The 24,711-nt window shown below is 39.3% G+C and overlaps 1 pseudogene; it reads right to left on the bottom strand.

The window, feature by feature from the left end:
- Nucleotides 1-508: 508 nt before the first annotated feature.
- On the bottom strand, nucleotides 509-22,879 carry LOC104211284 (uncharacterized; annotated as a pseudogene).
- Between the last annotated feature and the right edge of the window lie 1,832 nt (nucleotides 22,880-24,711).

Genomic DNA, 24,711 nt, shown 5'->3' with positions numbered 1-24,711 from the left:
CACAAACTCAAATTTTGGACTATATTTTCAGATATCTTTAGCAATTCGTTTCAACTTCATGTCAAGACGAGACCAATACCCATCCCAACATAAATACATAATAATGCTTAATCTGGTGCAAACACAATAATACTAAGGCATTCCAGTTGAAATTTCCTCATGTAAGAAATTCACCGCACTTGTCAATTTCTTAGTGCAGCAGATGAAGGTATCATAATAGAGTCAAAACACACGATTAGGTCAAACCGTCTAAAAGGCAGCTACTCTTGGGATCTAAGCTCCATCTCAGCCGATTAATGCTATCGACCATTGACTGGGAAAGACTTCAAAACAGAAGCTGTTTCGTGTACAAGTTATTAAGTGTTGACGGCAATACGATCTACATGTATCAACAAGCCAAAGGTACGTGGAAGAATCCACAGAAACAGGTTGCTGGATCGTTCCATTTTAACATATTCGCTGCTTTGGGACTAAGAAATCCCCAAGTCTACTCAGACACTTGCCCATCTCTTATCATAATAGTAACTGTATTGACTATTTTCTGCAAAACTTGCAGTCTCCAAATAGGCACCTAAGCCAGGAGCGCAGGAGCATACTACAAGCAAGGACCAAATAAAAAAAATAAAATAGGCATTACAGCAGCACCAGCACCTGGTGCTCGCGTGCTCCTTCACATAGCTCCTACACCTCCTCTGTTTGAAGCAGCTCCGCTTGTGACTGATCCACTGTGAGATGGTTCTGGCTCCATGTAAAACCGAGCACGGAAAGCTGCCAAATGTGCATAATAGGCTGGTGGAATTGCAAACAGCATCAATTAACTTAAGTTAGTAACATGATACGATGAACAGGCTATACGTGGAGAAATTCCAAACAAAAAAAGGATAAGGGGGGAGGGGGTTGACACTGGGAAATAAAAATAGATGCTGAAGAAAAGCCACTAACAAGTGCAGCGAACATAGCAATGGAGACAGAACGAGTACACCTAGCATATCTGAAATAATGAGTAACAATTAAGCCACCAGAATTAGAATGCTGGAAAATTTCAACTACGGCAGTCAAAAGTAAACATATGTATAGCAGAGATTGTTAGTCAAAGACTGCAGGGCGTCAGCAGTAAAATCGTTCTCATCCCACAGAACATGATAATGAGCTGGGCGGCTAGCACCCTGCAGTATCACAAACTCCAGTAACTTACAACAGAATCCTTAGTACACGACTTGGAGTGGCAAAATGGTTAAAATTAAACAGTTAACCACCCATATTATCCACTAAAAAATGGGTTGGATAATGAACATTTTAAAAACGGGTCAAATATGGATAAGAACCATATTATCCATTTAGAAAATGGATAACCAATGGATAACCAATGGGTTTAACTTTTACATTTGTAAAGCCTCAAATTGGGAGTTCCTCAAGTTAGGGAGACTAAGAATTCTCCCAAAAGTTATCATATGCAAGAAGTCATGGATAATATGGGCTCCGCCGGTTAACCTGTTTTTTATCCGTATTAAATATGGGTCGGGTCGGATAATTTACCCGTTTTTCAGTATCCGTTTTCGACCCAAATCATATCCGACCCGACCCAACCCGCCCGTTTGCCACTCTGACTATTATATGTTTATGGAATACCAATCTTATTACATGTATGCCGGCATGGCTACAGAGATAGAAATCAAATTCAGTAGGGCGGCATATCTTTGAATGAACAACCGTACCTTCACAATTACATTATAAAAAGGTTTTAGAATCAATTTGCAGCTAAGCTAGTATAGAATCACTATTTGATAGATTCTTACGAGTAACATCAACCCTGTCAATCAACATACTAGATAAATCAACTAGTCAGTTTAAGCCAAGAACGCAACAAGATTGTTAGCTAAGCTATGACCCTAGAATATCTTCTCCTACTGAATTTTATCCGAAATTGCCTACGTGTGTTAGTTGATCTCTAGTTTAGTTAACGGCTCGATAGTCTCTTTGATTGTCGATTAATTACCTACACATTTTGGAAAAAATCTCTTGAATAGATAAGTTGTTTGAGTTTGAATCACTCAAAAGTTAATCATAAGTCTCTGTAGGAACGATACTCTACTCACTACTTTATTACTTGACGACCACGTATACTTGCGTATGTGTTTGGTCGCAACAAGTTTTTGGCGCCGTTGCCGGGGACTTAGAAATTATCTACCTGTCTGAGTTAAGCTTTTATTATTTATTGTTCAAGTTCTAATTTTAACTTTGCCTTATTTATGTTAACGCAGGCTCTTCTCTTGAATGCGGAGGAGTAGAAGGGCAAACAACCTCCTTCCTCTTGATCCTCTTGATCCTGAAATTGAACGAACACTTCACAGGGTGAGGAGGAAAGTCTAAGCTAGAACTAGAATAGAAAGAGAGTTGGACATCGTAGTTCAACCACAGCCACTAGAGATGGCAGGTAAAGAAGAGCGTCCGGTGATAGAAACCGCAAGGCCCAATCTTGCTAATATGACTCAGGCTATTTGTGAAGCATGATATCACAAGTCACTTTGAACTCAAACAGTACATGGTACAGCTGATTCAGCCCATAGGGCAATATGTGGGTCTATCTCGTGAAGACCCGCAACGGCACATTCAGAACTTCCTGGAAATTACGGACACTTATAATTATCCGAACGTTTCCAAGGACTACGTCATGCTGACACTATTTCCCTTTTCACTGCTGAGGGGAGCTAAAGAATCGTTGCAAAAGGAGCCTGCGAACTCGATCCACACTATGATCTAGCAAGAAAATTCTTCATCAAGTTTTTTCCCACTAAGAAGACAGGGATGGCGAGACTCTTCGTCAAGCTTGGGAAAGATACAAGAAGCTACTCAGAGACTGCCCACATCACTGTCAGACTGATAGGTGTTGGGTCATTCTTTCGTTGATGGGTTAGACAAGACATCAAAGATGAATCTTGACTCAGCTTGTGGGGAAATTGCATGGCAAGGCCGTATAGTGAAATCCAACTCCTGCTAAACAATTCCACCGCTAATGATAATAATTGGCAAGGAGATGGGGAATAACGAAGAGCACTTAAAAAGAAAGCAGCCGGTGTAATTGAGCTTGATGACTTCTTAGTCATGAGAGCAGATATAGCAAAATTGGCAAATCAGAAGAATAGAATGACAATGCACCAAACACAACAGATGCAACACGTACAACAAATGTCTACTTACTGCGAATTATGTGGTGACGGTCACACGAGTGACATGTGCCCCACGAATCCTGAATCTATCTACTATGTAGGGCAACAAAGCAGAAGTCCGATAAATCAGCATGCACTATATGGGAACACAAATTGGAAGAATCATCCTAACTTCTCCTGGGGTGGAAATATCAGACGACTCAGAATCATTATAGGCCCCAAGGAAATTTTAATCAACCTTAGAAGCCACCCAGCAAGTAGAAGAGAGTACGAATGACTTGTTGAAGAAGTTGTTGCTTGACAATCAACAACTCATGACCGATTTCAGAAATCTTGAGAGACAAATGGGGCAGTTAGCGTCAAATCAAAATACTAGGCATGCAGGCGCTCTTCCCAGTGATACAGAGAAGAACTCTCAAGTTAATGCAGTCGCACTCATAAACGGGAGAGAATTAGAAGAAGTGCCAAAGAATAGAAGGGATAAGCCTATACCTGAGGGGGAGTTGATTCCTAAGGCAACGCACGAGTCAAAGAAAGATGATACATACTTTAAGCCAAATATCAATACCCCACACTTAGACTCTTGCTCGTCCTCGAGCAACAGAACTATATCAACACCCCAAAACGTACATCTCACTAGGAAAGAGCAATTCAAATTTAATTCAATCACACTCAACCTTTTGACTATGGTCGATACTAGCGATCAAGCATGAACACACGAATTTTACATTCTTCCCGTTTTAAACAAGCCCAAGTATACACAATGCGATTCAACCCAACTCAAACAACCTATCCACAACCACCCTACCTCAAGAGTCGACTTGTTACCACTAAGCACCGTTAACTTGCGCACTCGCCAACAAGAGAAGTTTACAACATTACCAATTTGTCATGAGACCAAGTGCCCTCACCACCTATGTTACTCGGACTCTTCAAAAATGTTGTTGGGTGCGTGTCGGATCCTCCAAATTTAGTGCATTTTTGGAGGATTCGACACGGGTGCAGCAACACTTTTGGAGAGTCCAAGCAACATAGCAGTCACCACAAGCAAAAGAGTGAATATAGAAGTAGCTCATAAGTTCAAATATGCCATTGAACATAAATTAAGGACATTAGACACAGAGTTCAGAAAAGCGCCCGCTTCCTCGCTTTAAGCGAGAAGCGAAGCGGAGCGGGAGGTTGGGCGCTACTCAAATTAAAAGCGGCTCAGGTAAAGAAAAGCGCCCGCTTCTCTCTAAAAAGCGAGAAGCGGTGAAGCGGATCGAAGCGGTCGATTTTTGAATTAAAAAACCTAAAGTCTTTTTTTCAATTAAAAGACCAAATCGCTGACTTCTGTTCCATACCTAATAGTTTCTTCGACTTCTTCAGCAGCAAACTAGAGTTCTAAACTAGCGATTTCTTCCTCACTAAAACGGTAAAACCAACAATTTCTTCAACAAACTAGGGTTCTTCGTTTCTTCTTCAACACTACAACAACAGGCTTCATTCCTGGGCCATATTGGCCTACGACATCAATAAAAGCAGCAAAAGTGTCAGTATAATTAACACAATTAAAAGGAAGACCTACATCATACATCCACCGCGCAAAAAAGGTAACTGCACGGTCCCTCAAAATCGCTTTGGCATCAACTTGAGGATTACCACTTTTTCCTCCCTTATCTCCAGATTTTTGCGGGAAGTAACAATCCATAGGACCTTTGGTCTTGCCAGTAGATCCACAACTAGAAGACATTGGTGGAAACATCCTTCCCCGCTTTTGTGATGTTGGTGAAAGCGACGAAGCATCGTCACCTTCTTCTGTTTCATCATCATCATCAAGATTATAAAGTTCTTGTTCATGAATCATGAATTATACTGACACTTTTGCTGCTTTTATTGATGTCGTAGGCCAATATGGCCCAGGAATGAAGCCTCCAACTTATTATGAAGTTAGTGGGCCATATCTAAAACATGAGGTGGCAGAGGTGAACAAAATCGTGGAGGAGCACAAAGTAGAATGGAACAAGTTTGAGGGGCACAAAGTCGAATGATCAAGCAGATGAAGAAGTATTTGAGGATACTTCTGATTTCACTTGGGGTGATGTTGCGGAGGCGCGTGGAATTGGGGAGAGGATTTATGGTTTGAGGGGGAGTACCTCAACTTCAAGTTCACAGAGGAAGGGAAAACAGGTAGCTACTTTGTCCCTAGTTGATGAAGTTGAAGAAGATGACGAGCAATATAATAATGATAGTGGAATACAAGAATTTGACAATCTTGTAGAAGAATAGGATGCTCATTTTGTGCTTTAATTAATGCTACTCTTTAGTTTTTTATTTGAAGTATTGAACATTTGCTTACAATTACATGTATTGTCTATGACGTATTTATTTTAATTTTTTTTAAAATTCCGCTTTAGTTAAAAAAAGCGGGCGTTTCGCTTCTCGCTTTTCGTGAAATGTGGGTTGTCGCTTTTCCTCGCTTCACGCTTTTTTTAACACTGATTAAACAATTGAATAAAATTCGGTTAATCTCACAAAGAATTTCATGTGCATCCCGTGGTCGTACCATAAACTTGCCCGTAATGTACATCTCTACTAATCTAAGCTAGCCAAATCTAGAATCAATTAGGACTTTATGGTTGTAATGTAGGCTAAGGGAGGGGTCGGATACATTTAGGAGTAGTGACTAACCCTCCTAAGCACTTTAATACACTACACTCACAAATCGAGCACATATTCTTCTCAACCAATTCACTCGTCATAAACCATATCTAACATAGCCCTATTTTCAATTAAACACTTCTATATCTCCACTAGCACGAATTAGAAAGACTAGGAGGTGTATTTTTTTTCTACATTATTTGAACTGTTCTTTTTTTCTTTCTTGCACTTTTGTTTTTTGTTTTTTTTCTCTTTTTTTTTTCTTCACACACTCTATACATTAAGGTTCATCGGCTCGTGACCTTTTTTTCACAACTTTAGTGCACCTTAAGAACTCTTCCATGGTTCCACTCGAAAGCTACTCCCCAATCTCTCACCTTACTTCTTTTAACGACTAAGTGCCTTAGGAGGTAAAGGTTCAACAATCTCAAATTAAGAACAAATAGGGATACGGCTTGTAGTGTGGGTGCCAAAGAAAAGGTCTATAGGTTCAAAGGGGCTAGCAACGGAAAAATTTTATTTGTGAGTGCCAAGCACCTCTATTATCAAGCAAGAAATGCCTACGTCATCTCCTAGACTAGCACAACTTAACGATTCCGCTTCGATTAACACACGGGGCAAGTTTTAGACTACACACGATAGCACAGAATATCATGAACCTTACACACACATTGCACATGACTCAATCGAGACGGTTCTATTCGACTCTCAAGTCAAGCAAGCATAGCGAGTTGAGAATTTTTAAGCAATAATGCACTAGGTGGCATACAAGTCAAACAACTGAGAAAAAGGCGTCACAGAGTAGGCTACTTAATTTACTTGGGCATTACAATTCAAATCAAATATTCAGGAAGACAGAGTGCATGCCATAGCTTAATGTGCCAACACCAAACATGTCAACAGGTACCTCAGAGCACCTCAGTTTTCACCCTATCCTACTCCTAAAAAAACACCCGGTTCGAGCTTACACCCTTGGAAAAGAACCGGCGTCCAAAGAAAAATCTAGGGATACTACCTAACTATCCTAACAAGAACAAAAGAAAATCTTTTTGGTATTTCTAATCGGACTTTAATCCCTCAAGAAAATTGTCCAACAGATCCATCGTAGGGAAAAGTCCGAGCTTTTTCTGATTTTTTTTCTTTTTTTACTAGCTAATTAGACTGTAAGTTCTAAACTAAGCTAAAAAAATTAACAATAAATAAAAAAATTATACAATTACAAGTCAGGAAGTATTTCCCCCACCCCACACTTAAATAATGCATAGTCCCCGATGCATAACAAATTTAAAACAAAGTAAGGTGGAAAGAAAGAACTCCCTGCTAGTCGAATTCCTCCTCCTCAGAATGCCCACCAGCCGCAGCTCCGGGCTCATCATCCGCTCCTAGGGGCACCAAAGCCATGGGACCCGTGACTTCATCACCAATCTTATTCCCATCATCGAATCCTTTGCGAGTGTTCTCATCCTCAGATGGGTGAATATGACTGCCCAGTGCAATTCCCAACATCTTCTTGGAAGAACTGGAGAGATCATTGCATATATGCATACGCTCCTTCTCCGACCTGTTTAAGTTTTCGTCCCTCTCATTCCTCGCAGCCTGGCTTAGCTTTGATGTGGATTCCAGCAAGGATGTAATGTCTAGCAACACCTTTGGTGCCTCCACTACCTCATCATAGCCAGGGCACTCCGGTAGCCCATGGGAGAGCATGTACTGCGTCAAGAGGTTTTCAAAGAAGAACCTTTTGATTCTTTGGCCAAAGCGGGTGCGGGCCATCTCCCCTAGCATGATCTCACCCACGTTTATGGGTCGCCCAGTCATCAGAAAGAATATCACACACACTCGAGCTCAAGTGCATTCACTGTTATGCTCAACGAGCATCAATCTAGCCTGCACGAAGTTTTGCCATACCTTGGCCGTCTTGTTGAAGTCGAAACGGAGCATCTCAAGGTGGACATCTCCCTTGGTCCGTGTCCACTTCGCATTAGAATCAACGCCACAAAGCGACGTATTGTCCGATAGCGTGGGCTTTTGACGACCTTTTGTAGCCTCCACAGATTCGGGCTATCAACTCCCAAAAATTCAAACAAGGATCGCCTATCCAGTGGTTTCTCCTTTCCTTGGCCCTAGGGGTGTTCATAAAAATCCGAAAAACCGAACCAAACCGAAAACCAAACCAAACCGACCAAAAAAACCGTTACTTTTTGGTTTGGTTTGGTTTTGAATTTTAAAAACCGATCAAATTTGGTTTGGTTTTGGTTTTAATCAGAAAAAAACCGAACCAAACCGACTATATGAGTAGTTATTTCAAATTTATATTACACTTATATTTATGTATATTGTTATACAAAATTTCAAAAAATTTATGGTAAATGTATAATTTGCACTTTTAATATAGTTCTTTACCTTTACATTATAGTTTGATTGGTAGTTTTCTTTTGTTTAGTGCAAGAATCCATTTCGTGTTAAAAATAACATATTTTAATTGAGTCCTTAAATTATTCATCACTATTTGATTCAATTATCATCAATATATTTTGGTAAATAATAAATTTCTCAAAGGGTAATTGATTTGATAGTGTTACATTGAAAATGTGGTCGCCGGAATATGTGTTTGGTAGTGTATGTCTTATATTTAAGAAAAAATCGACAAATAACCGAAAAACCGACATAAACCGAATCGAGAAAAACCGACTTAATTGGTTTGGTTCTAATATTTGAAAAACTGACTTACTTGGTTTGGTTTCTTTTTAGGAAAAAACCGATCCATGAACACCCCCACTTGGACCCATGACCGGAACAGGTCCGCATTCCAATTGGCATACATCTCTCGCATTATGCTCAGATTTGCAGGGCCCGGGCATTCTATGAGCTTATTCATCTTCATCTCTACCAACCGGGCAAGCACATCCGGGAAGTTTTTTTCTAGAGCCTTCACATTAATTTCGGAGACATATCTCCCATATGGCACAAAGTTATTATGCCATTTGATTGCATCTTCTCGAACTAGATCCAACCGAGGTCGTGGGAGCGATGGTGTCCTCACGACCCGCTAGCAACCTGCTTTCCCTAAGCTTGCCGGGAAGAACCTTCACCCTGCTTACGTTTTTTGGGAGGGGGAGCAGTAGTGGAGGACTTTCCCACCCCTTTTCCTTTGGGAGGGGGAGCAGTAGCGGAGAATTATCCGAACGTTTCCATGGAAAAGGGGTGAGAAAGTCCTCCACTACTGCTCCCCTCCCAAAAAATGCAAGCAGGGTGAAGGTTCTTCCCGGCAATCTTAGGGAAAGCATGTTGCTAGCGGGTCGACGAGGACACCATCGGTCCCACGGCATCGGTTGGATCTAGATCGAGAAGATGCAATCAAATGGCATATTAACTTTGTGCCATATGGGAGATATGTCTCCGAAATGGGGATTAATGTGAAGGCTCTAGAAAAAAACTTCCCGGATGTGCTTGCCCGGTTGGTAGAGATGAAGATGGATAAGCTCATAGAATGCCCTGGCCCTGCAAATCTGAACATGGTGCAAGAGATGTATGCCAATTGGAACACCTTGTTCCAGTCATGGGTCCAAGGAAAGGAGATACCACTGGATAGGCGATCCTTGTTTGAATTTTTGGGAGTTGATAGCCCTAATCTACGGAGGCTACAAAAGGTCGTCAAAAGCCCACGCTATCGGACAATACGTCTCTTTGTGGCGTTGATTCTAATGCGAAGTGGACACGGACCAAGGGAGATGGCCACCTTGAGATGCTCCGTTTCGACTTCAACAAGACGGCCAAGGTATGGCAAAACTTCATGCAGGCTAGATTGATGCCCGTTGAGCATAACAGTGAATGTACTCGAGCTCGAGTGTGTGTGATATTCTTTCTGATAACTGAGCGGCCCATAAACGTGGGTGAGATCATGCTAGGGGAGATGGCCCGCACCCGCTTTGGCCAAAGAATCAAAGGGTTCTTCTTTGGAAACCTCCTGACGCAGTACATGCTCTCCCGTGGGGTAACTGGGGGCTGATAGTTGGGTTCTAAAGATGCACATGCCTGAATTGGGTTCAAGTCAATTCATACCTTCTAACAAATAAAAAGGGCAAACTTGTTTTCTACCCATCTTCATGGTCCAAAAAATAGAGAGAAATCCGGAGCTTATAATAAACAGGCATAGTAAGGTATAACAGGCAGACGGGAAATTACCTTGCGATTGCATCAAGTTCAAAAAGAAGAACTTGATAAAATTGTCCTTCACTAACACCATCTCTGAAGGGGAAAAGGATAATTCACTTCAGACAAAAAAGGAACAGAAATTTCTATAATGCAGGTATAGAAGCATTATTCAACAATACCTGTACAATATAATTCTCTGAGGCTTCTGTGCAGTTGCTCGACGGAAGGAAATAAGCAATTCCCTGAATTATAAATGAGATAGACCATCAGTCAGAAGCAAATTTAAGTCCATTAGCTTGAACCTTGAAAACCAAGACATGTTCTTTGAAAATGAGGAAAGAAAAAGGCGGTGTACAGATCTTGTATAAGCTCTTGCCTATGCGCTTGAGCAGAAACCAAACCAGCATACTTTGTAATCTCAGGCCAATCTTGAGAAGCAACCACCTGAAAGATATGAAAAGTTAGCACTTCTTTGCTTCAGATATATAGATGAAGGGAGTGGATTAATGAAACCAAAAGAATGAAGTCTACAGCAATTACCGCAGCAATTGACGGGCTAGAATCCTCCCCAGGGTGGGGATGGGTGACATCTGCACCAAAAATGATAGTTGGGCGGTCGCTGACAAGGGAAATTCGTCTAGAGAGCACATCAACCAGCACAGTATTTCTTCCTCCAACCTTCACATTTATCTTCAGGGATACATTGGCCAAAAACTGCTTAGTCATCTTAAATACATGTTTTGTCAAGCAGCATTGCGAGATTTCACCATTCTGGGCTTGTACCATAAAGAGAAGAAAGGTGCAAATGTCTCCTCTCCTTCTGAGTCCTAGAAATCCCCTAAGCAGTTTAAGAGAGTTATTTTTAAGAGATACCTCATTTTTATCATTAATTATCTCCTCGGATTCAAATATCTCCTCTCCTTCTGAGTCCTCCATCTCTTCGCACTCAAACTCTACACCTTCTCCTATTTCTTCCTCTGAGTCACTTAACTCTCCCTGCTCCATCGCAATTTCTGCAAGGGACTGGTCTGCCATATAATCAAGGTCATTTCCATTTTCTTGGTCGCTGGATAAAATCATTGCGGTAGCACCTGAATCATGGTGTTGCGTGGTTCTATTTGGAGTTCTATTGATTTGATGATTTTGATCTCCAGAATCTGAAGCACTAGTAGGTGATCTTCCCATATAATGGTCAGCCACTCCTCTGCTTCCCATGGCTTTCTGCTTTCTGGACGTGAAACTCAAGTGCATCTCCAAGTCAACCTCATTGCTTTTTCCCACAGGGCTAGAGGGCATAGAACAAGTAACATTTGAACTACTATCGACAACATTCTGAACTTGAGTGCACCTTCCTTTTGATGACTCTAAGATATATAAAGTTGGTGCAGCAAAGGATGCAGCTTCCAAGTCACAATTTGCATCATCAGTTCTTTGCAGAAGTGGATGAAAGTCAAAACCAGATGATATTGAAGTTTTATCCCTGAGCTTAGAAGACTTGTCAAGAAAGTTAACAGTATGGGCTAATTGGCGTGAATGATGAAAGAGGCTAAGATTTAGTTGAGGTTGACAACCCGAAAAGAAACTGAACAAACTGGATGTACTAAAACTAGAGTTAGACTGATAATATGGCAAAGGGCCATCTTCAGGGGCCCGGAAGAGCAAAGGATGCATCTGTAGATCTGACTCATCTTTTCCTTCAGTAACATTCTTATTATCCTTTGACACACTGCTTTCCTGTAGATTCTGATTACTTATAGTGTTCCTCCCAGCACTAATGCTAAACAGTCCATCTTTCACATAATAATTCTTTGCAGCACTTGCAATTGTTGGGACTGTGTTGTCTGTATCACCCGTACAAGCATCCCCACCAAAAGTCCTTGGATACGTTCCACCATGATAGCTTTTAAAAGCCGACTGAGATATAACTCGAACAGATGGTGGAAGATTAACAGGAGGCAGGCCCGGAGCTAATTTGACTAATTGTCCACTGTTAAATTTACGGGCTCGGTATGGCCGCGAAAAGGACTCGGTTTTTGAGGCCCTTCAAGTCAGATGAGAAGCATAGCGAGTCATCATAATGCAGAAAGTCTGCCATCTTGAGAACACAAATACAAAAACAAAGGAGATGAAAAGAGTAAGATGCAATGTGTACCTCAGAGAAACAGGGAACTCGTTAGAGATGTGCGATTGCCCATTTCCAGAACGACTGCTATTCATCTCTTCAGCAACTGGAGAACTCTCATCTCCCAATAGCTGAGCAGGAGCAATTTTCTCTGCCAGGTCTGACATAGAATGATTCACTTGGATGCTGGATACAGCAGGCCTCCAATCTGCCAAAAAGGCCTCATGAACATAAGCCTCCTCATCTCTTTCTGTACAATTATCTGCACCACTATTTTCTGTTACAGCATAGTCAGCAGCATTATCCTGCAATATTTTTCATGAGCAAGGGCATTATAGTTTATATACAACTGCATCCAGTGGATGAATGTAGAAAAGGAACATTAAAGTTAAAGACCCTTCTCAAAAGTGTAGGGAGCCAACAAAAATCCATTCATCATTCAATGAATCAACTATGTCTCAATCACAAGCTAGTTGGGGTTGTATTATCCATTTCGCTTTATTCGGGACATTTTATTTTAATACTAATGAATAATTTGACTTTTAAGAAAATTAGAAGTTTTCTAAACTAGAGATCCTCTAAATCTCACATAAAACATCTATGTCATCTGTAGAAATAAAATTACGTCAGATATCCAACAGATGTAAACAAGAAAATTTCAAATTGTACTAATGTATGTTTTCATTCAAATGTTTGTGGTCTGCTCCCACCAGGTAACCCATAGATCAAAAGAAGTCTCATGTTCCAAACACTGCACTAACAATTATTAGCCACAGCACAAAATAAAAAGAAATGATTTATATTTGAGTCTCCTCCTAACACATGTAACAGTTGCCGCATATAGTATAAAGCCTCTTCGGCTTCTTTTTTTATTAGCCTCTTCTGCTTAAATTGTCCTAAGTTAGACATGCCTCATAAACTACTATCCAACAAAAACATGAAACATCGGGAAGACCTCTAGTTTTGCAACAGTTTCCATCGCCAATGGCTTCTACCGTCTGCATAACTGGATAGGGCGTCATAAGTACCTTACACGGAGAACAGATGTTTACTGCCAAATTTCGACCACAGAGAATATTTCCCCCTAGAAACTGTTCCTTTATCTTCAATCTAGATTTAGCCTAGCTAAACTATATAGCGAGTGCCTCCTGATCCTGGCAACAACAACAACAACAACAACAATAACAACAACAAACTCAACTTAATTTCATACGTGGGTCTGGGGAGGGTAATATGTACGCAGCCTTAACCCTACCCTATAAAGGCAGAGAGACAGTTTCCGATAGACTCTCGGCTTAAGGAACGGTAAAAATAAAGCAACAAGCAATAACAGCAGTAATACAATAAGTAATGGAAGCGAGTGACATAACAAGTAATAAAGAACTAAGAATAAAAGAATACAAGAATGATACTAGTACTATTGGTAAACCTAGGAGAAACTCACAACTACGTGTCAACCCACCACCTTAATTCTCGACCTCCACACCTTCCTATCGCTAGTCATGTCCTCTGTTAGGTGAAGCAATGTCATGTCCTGCCTCATCACCTCTCCCCAATACTTCTTTGACCTACCCCTGCCCTTCCTCAAGCACGCCATGGTCAGCCTCTCACACCTCCTGACCGGGCATCTATGTCTCTCCTCTTCACATGCCCAAACCATCGCAACCTCGATTCCCGCAACTTGTCTTCCACAGATGTCAGTCCCACCTTGTCCCTAATAACTTCATTCCTAATCTTGTCTTTCGTGGTATGTCCACACATCCATCTCAACATCCTCATTTCAACTACTTTCATCTTTTGGACATGAGGCTTCTTGACGGGCCAACACTCAGCTCCATACAACATGGTCGGTCTAACCACCACCCCTGTAGAATTTGCCCTTAAGTCTAGACGGCACATTCTTATCGCATAAACCCCCGAAGCTAGCCTCTATCTCATCCACCCCGCTCCAATGCAATGAGTAACATCCTCGTCAATCTCCCTGTTGCCTTGGATTATAGACCCAAGATATTTGAAACTATCTTTCTTGGGAATGACTTGAGTATCAATCTCCACTTCCACTTCTTCTTCATGCCTCTCATCACTGAACTTGCACTTTAAGTATTCAGATTTCGACCTACTCAACTTGAAACCTTTGAACTCTAGCGTCTGTCTCCAAACTTCCAACCTAGCGTTAACACCCCGTCGCGTCTCGTCAATCGGTACTATGTCATCAGCAAATAACATACACCATGGCACCCTCCCTTGTATGTGTCGTGTCAGCACATCCAACGCTAGGGCAAACAAAAACGGACTAAGGGCCGATCCCTGATGCAACCCCATCTCCACAGAAAAATGTTCTGAGTCTCCTCCCGCAGTCCACACACTAGTCTTAGCACCTTCGTACATGTCCTTAATCACCCTAATATCCGCTACCGGGACTCCGCTAACCTCCAAACATCTCCATAGCACCTCCCTCGGAACTTTGTCATAAGCCTTCTCAAGGTCAATGAACACCATGTGAATGGCTTCTGTAGTTGACTGTCCCGGCATAAATCCGAACCCTGATCCTAGGAATTTCTTCAAAACTTAATGTCCTATACTCTACTGTTCATGTTTTGAGCAATCGTTGACTTGAACACCATGTGCAAGTCATGTTTTCTCTCCCTATACTGCTCCACCAATCGTCTCACCTTAACTGTCCCGGCATAAATCCGAACCCTGATCCTGGCAATTTCTTCAAAATTTAGTGTCCTATACTCTACTGTTCATGTTTTGAGCAATCGTTGACTCAGGACAACCTATAAAACTAAAAAGATGTGGATATTCCAGTCTTAAGTGATGTGTTAAATTACTAAATTTCTGGCCAGATTCTTGTTTTTCTACTGTAACTGACCTTAAAATGTGTATCTTATGAATTCCTCCCTTTGACCTCCCATATATTTCCACCTTAAACGAGCAGATATGAAAGAGCTCATTAGCCAACTCGAAAAGATAAGGATTCCTAGGGCTTTGAACCGGAAAAAGGTAAAACAGTAGAATTTCATCTCCTTTTTTTGGTTTGACAATAGAATGAAGGTAATTGGATAGAGGAAAATAATTGCCATTTTTTTGGGCCTGCCAACTTTTCAAGTGTTTGCAGGACTTATACTTCCCGGTCTTCCCTCCAACTTTGATGATTAGATATCTGAACACCTCTTTTCTACTCCCAAATTAACTGTTCCACCAAAATCAAGGAGTGGAGTACCTTTTCGTAGGCCCAACCTCCTTCGCTTCATGCCAAAATAGCAAAGGCCCCTACATCCCGACTTCTCCTTTTCCCTCATATATGAAGAGGCTCTAACCTTGCATTTAAGAATGTGGCCTAGTGGTCAATGAAGTTGGAATGACGAATATGCGAAACCAGGATCCAAATCTCAACAAAGACAAAAAAATGCTAAGTGAATTTTTTCCAATGCCTAAATCTGGTGGACAGAGTATCCGATAATTGGTGGGAGAATGGAGGTACTCAATGCAATAATCAAGGTGTGCGCCAATCGGCCTGAACACAACCGTCATCAAAAATAAAAATTTAAAATTTAAAGAATCTCTAACCTTAAGGGGGGAGTTGTTGTGACATGGTCCATATGCATAACCAGGTAAATGGATATGAATGATATCTAGTCAGCAAGACTTAGGTCCACTCTTTGCTCTTGTTTGCATTCCAATATGTTGAACGTGGACTTAACAAACAAAAAAGTCTACAACATGATAGACAACTCTTCAACACCAACATATAAAGCAGCTATATGTGTAGCCTTGCAAGGTACATGCATTATCAGCTTAGCTAGAATATTTTGTGAAGTACAACAAAATCACTAACAGACCAGATCATGTTGATGGCATAATATAATTAAGTCAATAAAAATGTGCTCTCTCTTTATGTTTTCTATAAATAAAGTGTACTCTCTCTAATATCTTAAACTTTTAGATGAGATGGTCACACACTTTAATATTATCAGACTCGAATCTCACAGCTACCCTTTATCAAAACGAATTTCCACTTGGGCTATGAAAGGAAGGAATTTTCACTTAGCCAGCATGTGAGGAGGCATGTTAAAGACATAATATAATTAAGTAAATAAAAGTGTGACCTCCCTAACAAGCTTTAAATGAGATGGTCACACACTTCTACAGGTTCAACTTAGAGGAGGCATAATGTTTAAGCGATCTATAAATCAATCAACAACCAGATGCGCCTCAAGCAAAAACTAGTACTGGGCTATATGAATCCTCCGTATCCACTCCAATGTATTCTAACCCATTTCATTCCAAAACTGGAAAATATTTTTTTTTGAAGTGTAAACTAATGGTCTTTACAACAAGAGGTTTTCGAAATTTCACCATCATCCCTACATTGACATGCAAGTTTCCAATTAAGCTAAAAAGAATCCTATTCCTGGCAAACATCGGATCTAATGCAAGTGTAAAACTAACAACTGAGCTTTAATCACAAAAGTTGATGCCGAAAATGGATCTTTTCCATCCATTGTGTCTGTTCTTAGCTAATTCACATTGGTCTCAAGAGATTATGTCTTTTGAGACTTCCCTTCATGTGATTACAAGCCTACCTTGTCCATTTTTAGGAGATTCAATCGCCATGATATAGTTTAAAGTCTATGTAGAACATGATCAACCTTGCACACTCAGCCTGGTGCTGCCGAAAATGCATAGATGATGAATGCATAACGATTAGGAGATAAATGGTTACGTCATATTAAAATATAACGCAAAACGGCTTCTAGATAGAAGCATGAAATCCTTCCCATTTATTACTGATTACCCCTACCTATATAGAATCCATTATGTACAAACTCTATTTATTATATATCCTTTTTTCCATCTCTATTTGACTACGTTCAACTTTAACATTTGATTGAGAACATGTTTTATCCAACCAATTAGCACTAATAGAACATAGTTGGGCCACATGTAAGTGGCTCTATTGGGGAAACTGTAATTGAACCATAATACAATAGAAGACTTTGATAACTTTCTCTTCAATTTTTCTGAGAATCGTAATTTAGTTTTCTTCCACCTTATCCAACCACCGGCGAAACCCACTTATTATTTTTCTTTCTCCTCCTGTCAGCCACTGTTCACACAATTGCATCCTCAGCTCCATGCCCACACCCCAAATCCATCATGCTCTCTCCTCCTCCGCCAGTTCAACGTAAAGACATTCAATTAGAGGATACCTTCATCCTTTCTTATAGAAATTTGCTTTTCTCTTGTGTAATCTCTTTTGCAAAAAGATTTTCAAATAGGATACAATACAATCCTAGCTTTAGTCAAACAAGCATTAAACAATATCTTAGTAATAACATATTTGATTATTTATACATAGTATTAGATAAGTTAGATCACTCTTAGTCCAATCTAATTCTTCCGGTTCCCAGCCCATAGCCACAAGAATGATGAATTTCAACATGACTAATAGCCCGTTTGGCCAAGCTGCAAAAATCAACTTATTTTGAGAAGTGCTTTTCTCAAAAGTACTTTTGGTAAAAAGCAGTTTGTGTTTGGCTAATTAATTTGAAAAGCACTTCTGAGCAGCAATTAGTGTTTGGCCAAGCTTTAAAAAACTGCTTCTAAGTGTATTTTTCTCATAAGTGTTTTTCAAAAAAGTACTTTTGGAGAGAAGCTACCTTTTTTTGCTTCTCCAAAACTGCTTCTGCTTCTCCCAAAAGCACTTTTTTTCCTTTCAAAAGCCTGGCCAAACACCTTAATTTTAGAAGAAAAAAAAAAGCACTTTTGACAAAAAAAAGTGCTTTTGCCTCAAAAGAAGCTTGGCCAAACAGGCTATAATCCAGCCGAGCAACCAATAATCACATCCAATGCAAGTCTAAGCCAGTCTAAGCCAGCTGCAGCAACTGGCCTAATCTATAGTAACTGCAAGCAAGCCTAATCTACTTGATAATCGTAGCTTACTAAAGAGAAAATCCAGATTTACAAATGGTAAACTAAATCCCTTTCAGGGGAAGTTGAGATTAGGCTCAACTAGGGATTGTAAAACAAAGATTTGGTGCAATTAATCACATTATATGATCAGGCTTAAACAGTAAACAGTAACAAGGAAGGATCTATACTTCAGCAAACAGTAATTAACCAAGATTCAGGTAATAAATATCAATCCAACTTATAATTTCTAAACATAACTAAGATTCTTAGCAGATTTGGCATCATGACTATGAGCCCGTTTGGATTGGCTTAAAAAAAGTGACTTTTCAGCAGAAATAGCTTTTAAGTCAAAAAGCAGTAAGTTGGGGTTGCCCAGCTTATTGCTTTTGGCTTGTTTTAAGCAGTTTTTAACTTATTTTAAGTACTTTTTAACTTTGCCAAACACTGAAAAAAGCTAAAAAGAGCTTAAAAGTTTATTTGGCCAGCTTAAAAGCCAATCCAAACACCCTCTACATTGCAAAACAAACCTACTTCCCTATTTTACCAGTTCCATGCTCCAATTTTGTGGTACTAACTAGCAATTGGCAAGATGACATTTAAATATATGGTAATAAGAGAAAGAACATACTGCATGGGCGAGTTAGGTACTTCTTTGACAAAGTACACCTTTCTAACATGGAAAATGGATGCGGAATAATAGTTTGATTGAAAGACACAGCCTTACCTCCTTTTCGGAAGAAACATACCAAGTTTCCAAAGCAGCAGCTTTTGATTTTCTTCTCTCTTCATATAACCGGTGTTTTGCCTTCTTACTAGCATCGGATTTATATGATTTCTGAGTTCCAATAGCAATGCGCCACTGCCGGGGTAACAAGGAAGGATCTCTATGAGGAACAATAAACTTCCACACTGACATCCAGTCAAGCTTGAACACCTTCAGACCCTGCGTGATCATGACTATGTAAATAGTGAAGCAGCGACAAATGGAGATGGTGGTGCTATGGAAATTTAAGTTGCAGTGTAAACTTACCTCTTCAATACGTGCAACCTCTTCTGCTGTCAAGGGAGAGTTTTTTATCCTCCGAACCGCCTACAAGGTTCATTACCACATTATTTACCACAATCAATGACCACAACAATCATAAAACACATTGTGACATTCAAAACAAAAAAATGGCGTCTCTAGCAACATATATATTTTTTGATAAGGTAAATAATTTTATTAATAATTGGGGGAAACCCCGTATACAAGTCGTATGCCAAAAAGAAAGAACCTACACAAATATATGGTTCTCAACAACATAGGCCCAATCCTCTATACAAATAGGGACCTCATGAGTGCACCAAAAAGAAATTAGAAACAAAAGGCAGCTTTGCAATTTTACAAACTCAAGTTCCGCCCCTTCAAAAGCCTCTTATTTCTCTCTTTCCAAATAACCCACATGATTGCTACGGGAGCAACCTCCAAGCCTTTGGACTTCTCTTCCCCCTCATGTGAGACCAACTATGCAACGCCTCCTTCACTATGCTCAGCATCACCCATCACACCCCAAACAAATTAAGGACCAGATATTTTGGAAAATACTGCAAAAAAGGTCATGATTCATGGATGAATTGCGATTGTGGGTTGTACTTTTATTAGGTGAATCGAGAAAGTCATTTTCGAGTTAAAAAAATCTTTGAACTGTTGAAGGAGTGGTAGGAGATGGCTTAAACATTCAGCATGTTCCAACTGATAGAATGAATAGATTGCTAAAGTGGTTTTGCAGGCACTTTTCGGAAGAGGCAGTTCAAATGGGGCCAGAGTGTTAATAGTATGATTGTTTATAAATGTTTTATGCACACCAGTAACAAACCTTTATTGGATTATCAGGTGCTTTAGATGATGAGCGATTCTTCTGCCTGACGAAAATCTGCAAAAAGGGTCAAGCACTTCTTCACGTTAAGCACAACTAAACATTAAGAAGACGATGAAATCGAGAGGATAAATGACTGACAACACTGTTGCTGCAACTGGAAGTGCACATAAGAATCACCTGAAGCTTAGATTTGCAAGGAAGATAGCGCTGCTGAATTCCCCTCCAGTCTGTATTATACTCCATCAAACCCAATGCTAATAATCTGCACCAGATGCCAAGGTAATATTACAAAACTTATTAGTAATGGTAAAAGTGAATATGGGTAAAAATGAAAATCATCCATGATATTAAAACCTTAAGAACCTAGTAGGGAATTGATGAAATTGCCTAAGGAAGTGGAGGATGAATGATACATGGTATTTAACCAAATCACAATGACTAAAACTGCTTAGGCTCTCATAGATATAGGTAATTAGCTTCATTCAATTGTTTTCGTACAATAGACGTAAATAAATTCTTTTCGCTTTATGATAACACCCAATTTTGTATCATGCTGAGAAATAAATTGTATTAAAAGATCGTTTATTTAGGGGAAATTTCAGAATCCATATGTGAATTCCAACTTTGCAACTCTAAACCCTAACTAAATTCACTACTTTCTCTGTTCTTCCTATAGCAAGGTTTTAGTTCACAACCTATCACCATAGGACTGTGGAGAATATGAGAATACCAACTAATAAAAGCGAGAAGGCATCAAATGCCCCGAAGCAAGGTCAATGTTGCCTCAATTTTACAATCATGACCTAATCAGTAAAGCGACTCATTTCATAAGAAACCTGATACTGCTACTGCAAGAAAGGTAAAAGAAGACATAAAACTCACTCATCCTCTGCATCAGTAAAAAGCACCCGGTTTGTTACCGCTGCAGGGGGTGGCTTATGGGGATACAGGATTAAACAAAGGAAAGAAGAGCTGGGCTAACTTAGCAATCTCCTTTGGAACAGGAGCAACTGCCTGTTTTTTAGCTTTTTCTACTAATACAGCAGCTATAGTCTTCTTTGATGTTCGAAAACTTGATGAAGGAGGAGGCACACCGTTTGAATACAAGGAAGCCTGACCATCAGGTTCAGCAGTAAAATGAATGTTTTGCACAGGAAACAAGGGTTCCTTCTCGGAGCAGATATCATCCATACCTCCTACTTGCCGATGTCGGTAATCTTGCATAGCTGTCAATATATATCACCCGTGATGAAGTAAATAAAGTATCATAAACTGAGCAACCATAAGAAAACTAAGTGAAATTTAGTGTTCTAACATGATATACCATGAGAAACATCATCCATGAAGTCCTTGACTAATTTGATCAGAGCCACATCAAGAACAGATAGTATTGGACCACTAATATAAGGTACCCAGGAGCCTATGTTAAGTCCAGATGAGCAATCTCCCTGCAAAACATGTGCTGAAGATATTTTGTTGGTGATTTGGGCAGGCGAAGTCTTCGAAGGTTCATCAGACACTGAGGGATGAACATATGGGAAGAAGAAGCAAAAACTGGGATATGCTACACTCCTACTAGCTAATACTTCATCACGTTTATGAAGCATTTGTGATATCAATTGCCGAACATCAGAAGCAATGTGCCGTATGGCCGGCTCAAGAACACAAACCGCAAAAACCTGAATAAGAAGTTGAACATGCTCATGTATCAAACAATGTAATTGTCCTATCTGATGGGCTGCAAATCCATTCATAAAGCCATCATTCGCAGGCGACAGACTGAGTGAAGCTAGAGAACATCTTGGCATCGTCATGCTTTTTGCACCATGTCCAGAGTAAGGAGAAATGGGCAGATATGGTAACAAAGGGCGTAGTGGCCTATTTGACAGCCCTAAAACCTTCTTCTTGTTCTCAAGAGAAGCTCTTTGGCGCCTAGTTTGCCTAGTCTTAGGTCTTCGAGTAACAGCCTCGTACTCCTCTTCAACATCAGCCTTCACGTGTTCATCAATGTCACTCTCCAATGCCTCCTCAATTTCAAGCTCAAAATCTGCATCGTTGTCTTCATCTTCATCATCAACATTTTCATTCTCTTGTACATTTCCAGAATTTCCATCTTCAACCAGTAAAACAGCTGCAAGTAACTTCCTGTGCGCTTCATCGAGTGAGTACCTCGCTCTAGTGCGCTTACATTTAGCATCTTCATTATCCATATCTATGATGGATCTCCTTGAATTTGCAACTGAAAGATATTCAATGCCCTCTTCCCCTCCACTGAATACAGTCCTCTTGTTATTTGAAATTCCACTTTCAGGTTCAGTATCCAAAACAGATTCTCTCTCAGAAGAAGAGATTTTCTTCACGTCTTCTGGACAAGCTCCAGAAGAAGCTCTATTTTGCATCATTTCCTCACCAAGTTCTTTGCAAGGGCGGCTCTAGGGCTCTTGCCTTAGGCCCCCAAATATTTAAGGCCCCAAAAATATAAAGCAGGCGATATTGGGGCGAGTCTTAGGGCGCGCATCAGGGCGGGGCGGTCAAAAATCGCCTCGGGGCGGAAATGGAAAGGGCAGGCCTACGTCTCAAATGATTAGGCGTTCGCCCAGCCGCGCCTTGCGCCTTTAGAGAGAGAGAGACGCAAGCAATTCTGATGATAAATCTAAAGAAGAAGAAGAAGAAGAATACCGCAACAGGGATCTATTTCTTCACCATAAACATACAAATCAAAACTTGGAGGCTGCCTGTTGTTGCTGTTTAACAAATAATATAACTTGCTTTCTGTATGGACAGCAGATCGCAGATAAATAAGGGGAAAATAGGTACACCATTGCTTCTTCTGTCTCGATTTCAGCAACTTGGATCTAGGTTTGGAGCACAATTTAGAATTGAAAATTAATTCTCAAAGCCATTACAGTCAAATTTTGGTTAAAATGGCAGGGGAGAGTAGCGAAGACGATAGTGGATAATTCTTGAACAATACCTTTTCTCTTCTTTGGAGAATTCTATTAAACACTGTTTGCTTCTCCTAATATTGCTTGCGTATAAGTCAATGAATAAGTTCTTTTTTCTTAATTGGCTTTAACAGTTTTTTCATTAATATTCCCAAAAGAGATTTTTACTTTTTACTTTTAGTTTTTTAATTGGTATTATTCTAAACTTGGCCAGGTTATCTCCTTACAAAATCATAACGCAAGATATTGATATATAAAATTTTATTAAAAGATAAGAACAAAAAATATTGGCAACCCATTACAAATATGGAAGTTGACGTAGATGAGGATGAACATCGACATTGGTTAACTTTATACATTTGCAATTTTGTATTGTCTAAACTTGTGTTAGAATGTTTATTTATAATAATTATTCCTATAATACTGGATGTAATTTTTTTAAAATAATTTCTATTATATTTTACACATTTTGAATATTTTATGATATTTTTAATAATTTATAAGTAAAATCCATGGGGCTTACACCCTGTGTTTCAGGACTTCCGCCTCGCTCGATCTTAAGTGAAACGCCTCATGTTACGCCCCCGTCTTTTAAAATACTGATATAAAGTACTACTATATCATTATATTATCTATGTAATTTATATTTATACAATTTGTCTAAAGATCTAGTAAATTCTAATCAATCCCTTAATTTTTTAAAAGTTAGAAAATAATTATTTATTAACCTTTCAAATGAAGCGAATAAAAACTAGGAACGAAAACGGGGCGGAATCAAGCAGCTAAAAATAATTAATTTATACACAAATCAGAGTCTCCAAAAAATAGTTTTCTCTAATAAATAAGTAGGTAAATAATAAATAACAGTAGTATCATTTGAGGCATCCCACATCAATCTCCATTGCTTGCAAAAACAAATTCTGCTCCAATTCATTCACATGAAAGGCTTGCTGACAAGACTGAAAATGTGTTAGATCTCTCAATTTCATGATATATATACATACGTTTTATCAATAATTCAACAATGTCTTGATTCACGTGGTTTTTGAACAGCTTCCTTCTTTTCCTTTTAAATCAAATAGCTAGCAGTAAACTAAAAAACGTCTTAATTTACAACGACGTAATTGGAGAGTTTAAACAAGGATGAGTCCACCTATCAACAAACGACTCCAATCTATTGGTGTTTTCATTATGTATCGGTCGACTTGTCACAATTACTTATTCACACATAATTAAGGCAGACCTGGTCACAGTTTTTTTTCTTCAAATTTGTGAAAATTAGTAACACATAACTCCTCGAAGGGAAAACTACAAAGTATAGCCACTTCCAAAAATAATAGTTGAAAAAATATATATATTCCAACAACAATCCAATAATAATTTCACTAGTGAAAAAAATATATATTTTTCGTATATTCATATAATATATATATATATATATATATATATATATATTGTATATTTGATTAGCGGATATTACTTCAAAATGTTCTTGCCTTTGAAACAATCGTAGGAAAGAATTCCACCCACTTGTTCGAAGGAAAACAACGATTAATGTGAGATTGGTTTAAGTTGGTATAAATTTAAAATCCAAAAAAGGAGAAGTAGAGAGAAGATAAACCTACGGCATCCATAAACATGTTGACAAACCATTCATGATCACAACAAAGTAGATTTTTCTTTTATTAATAAGATACTTTTATATATATAACCATTCATGATCACAACAACGTAGATTTTTTTTGATTAACAAGATACTTTTATATATATAACCATTCATGATCACAACAACATAATTTTTTTTTTATTAACAAGATACTTATATATATATAGGGGAGGTCTTAGCCTCCACAAAAAGATAGTAATCTATTGCTATATTATAAATATTACAACTCCTCGTGTTT

The sequence above is a fragment of the Nicotiana sylvestris genome, chromosome 1, assembly GCF_000393655.2.
Source record: "Nicotiana sylvestris chromosome 1, ASM39365v2, whole genome shotgun sequence".
Taxonomy (NCBI): Eukaryota; Viridiplantae; Streptophyta; class Magnoliopsida; order Solanales; family Solanaceae; genus Nicotiana; species Nicotiana sylvestris.
The sequence above is the reverse complement of the archived record's forward strand: the minus strand, read 5'-3'. Positions and strand labels throughout refer to the sequence as shown.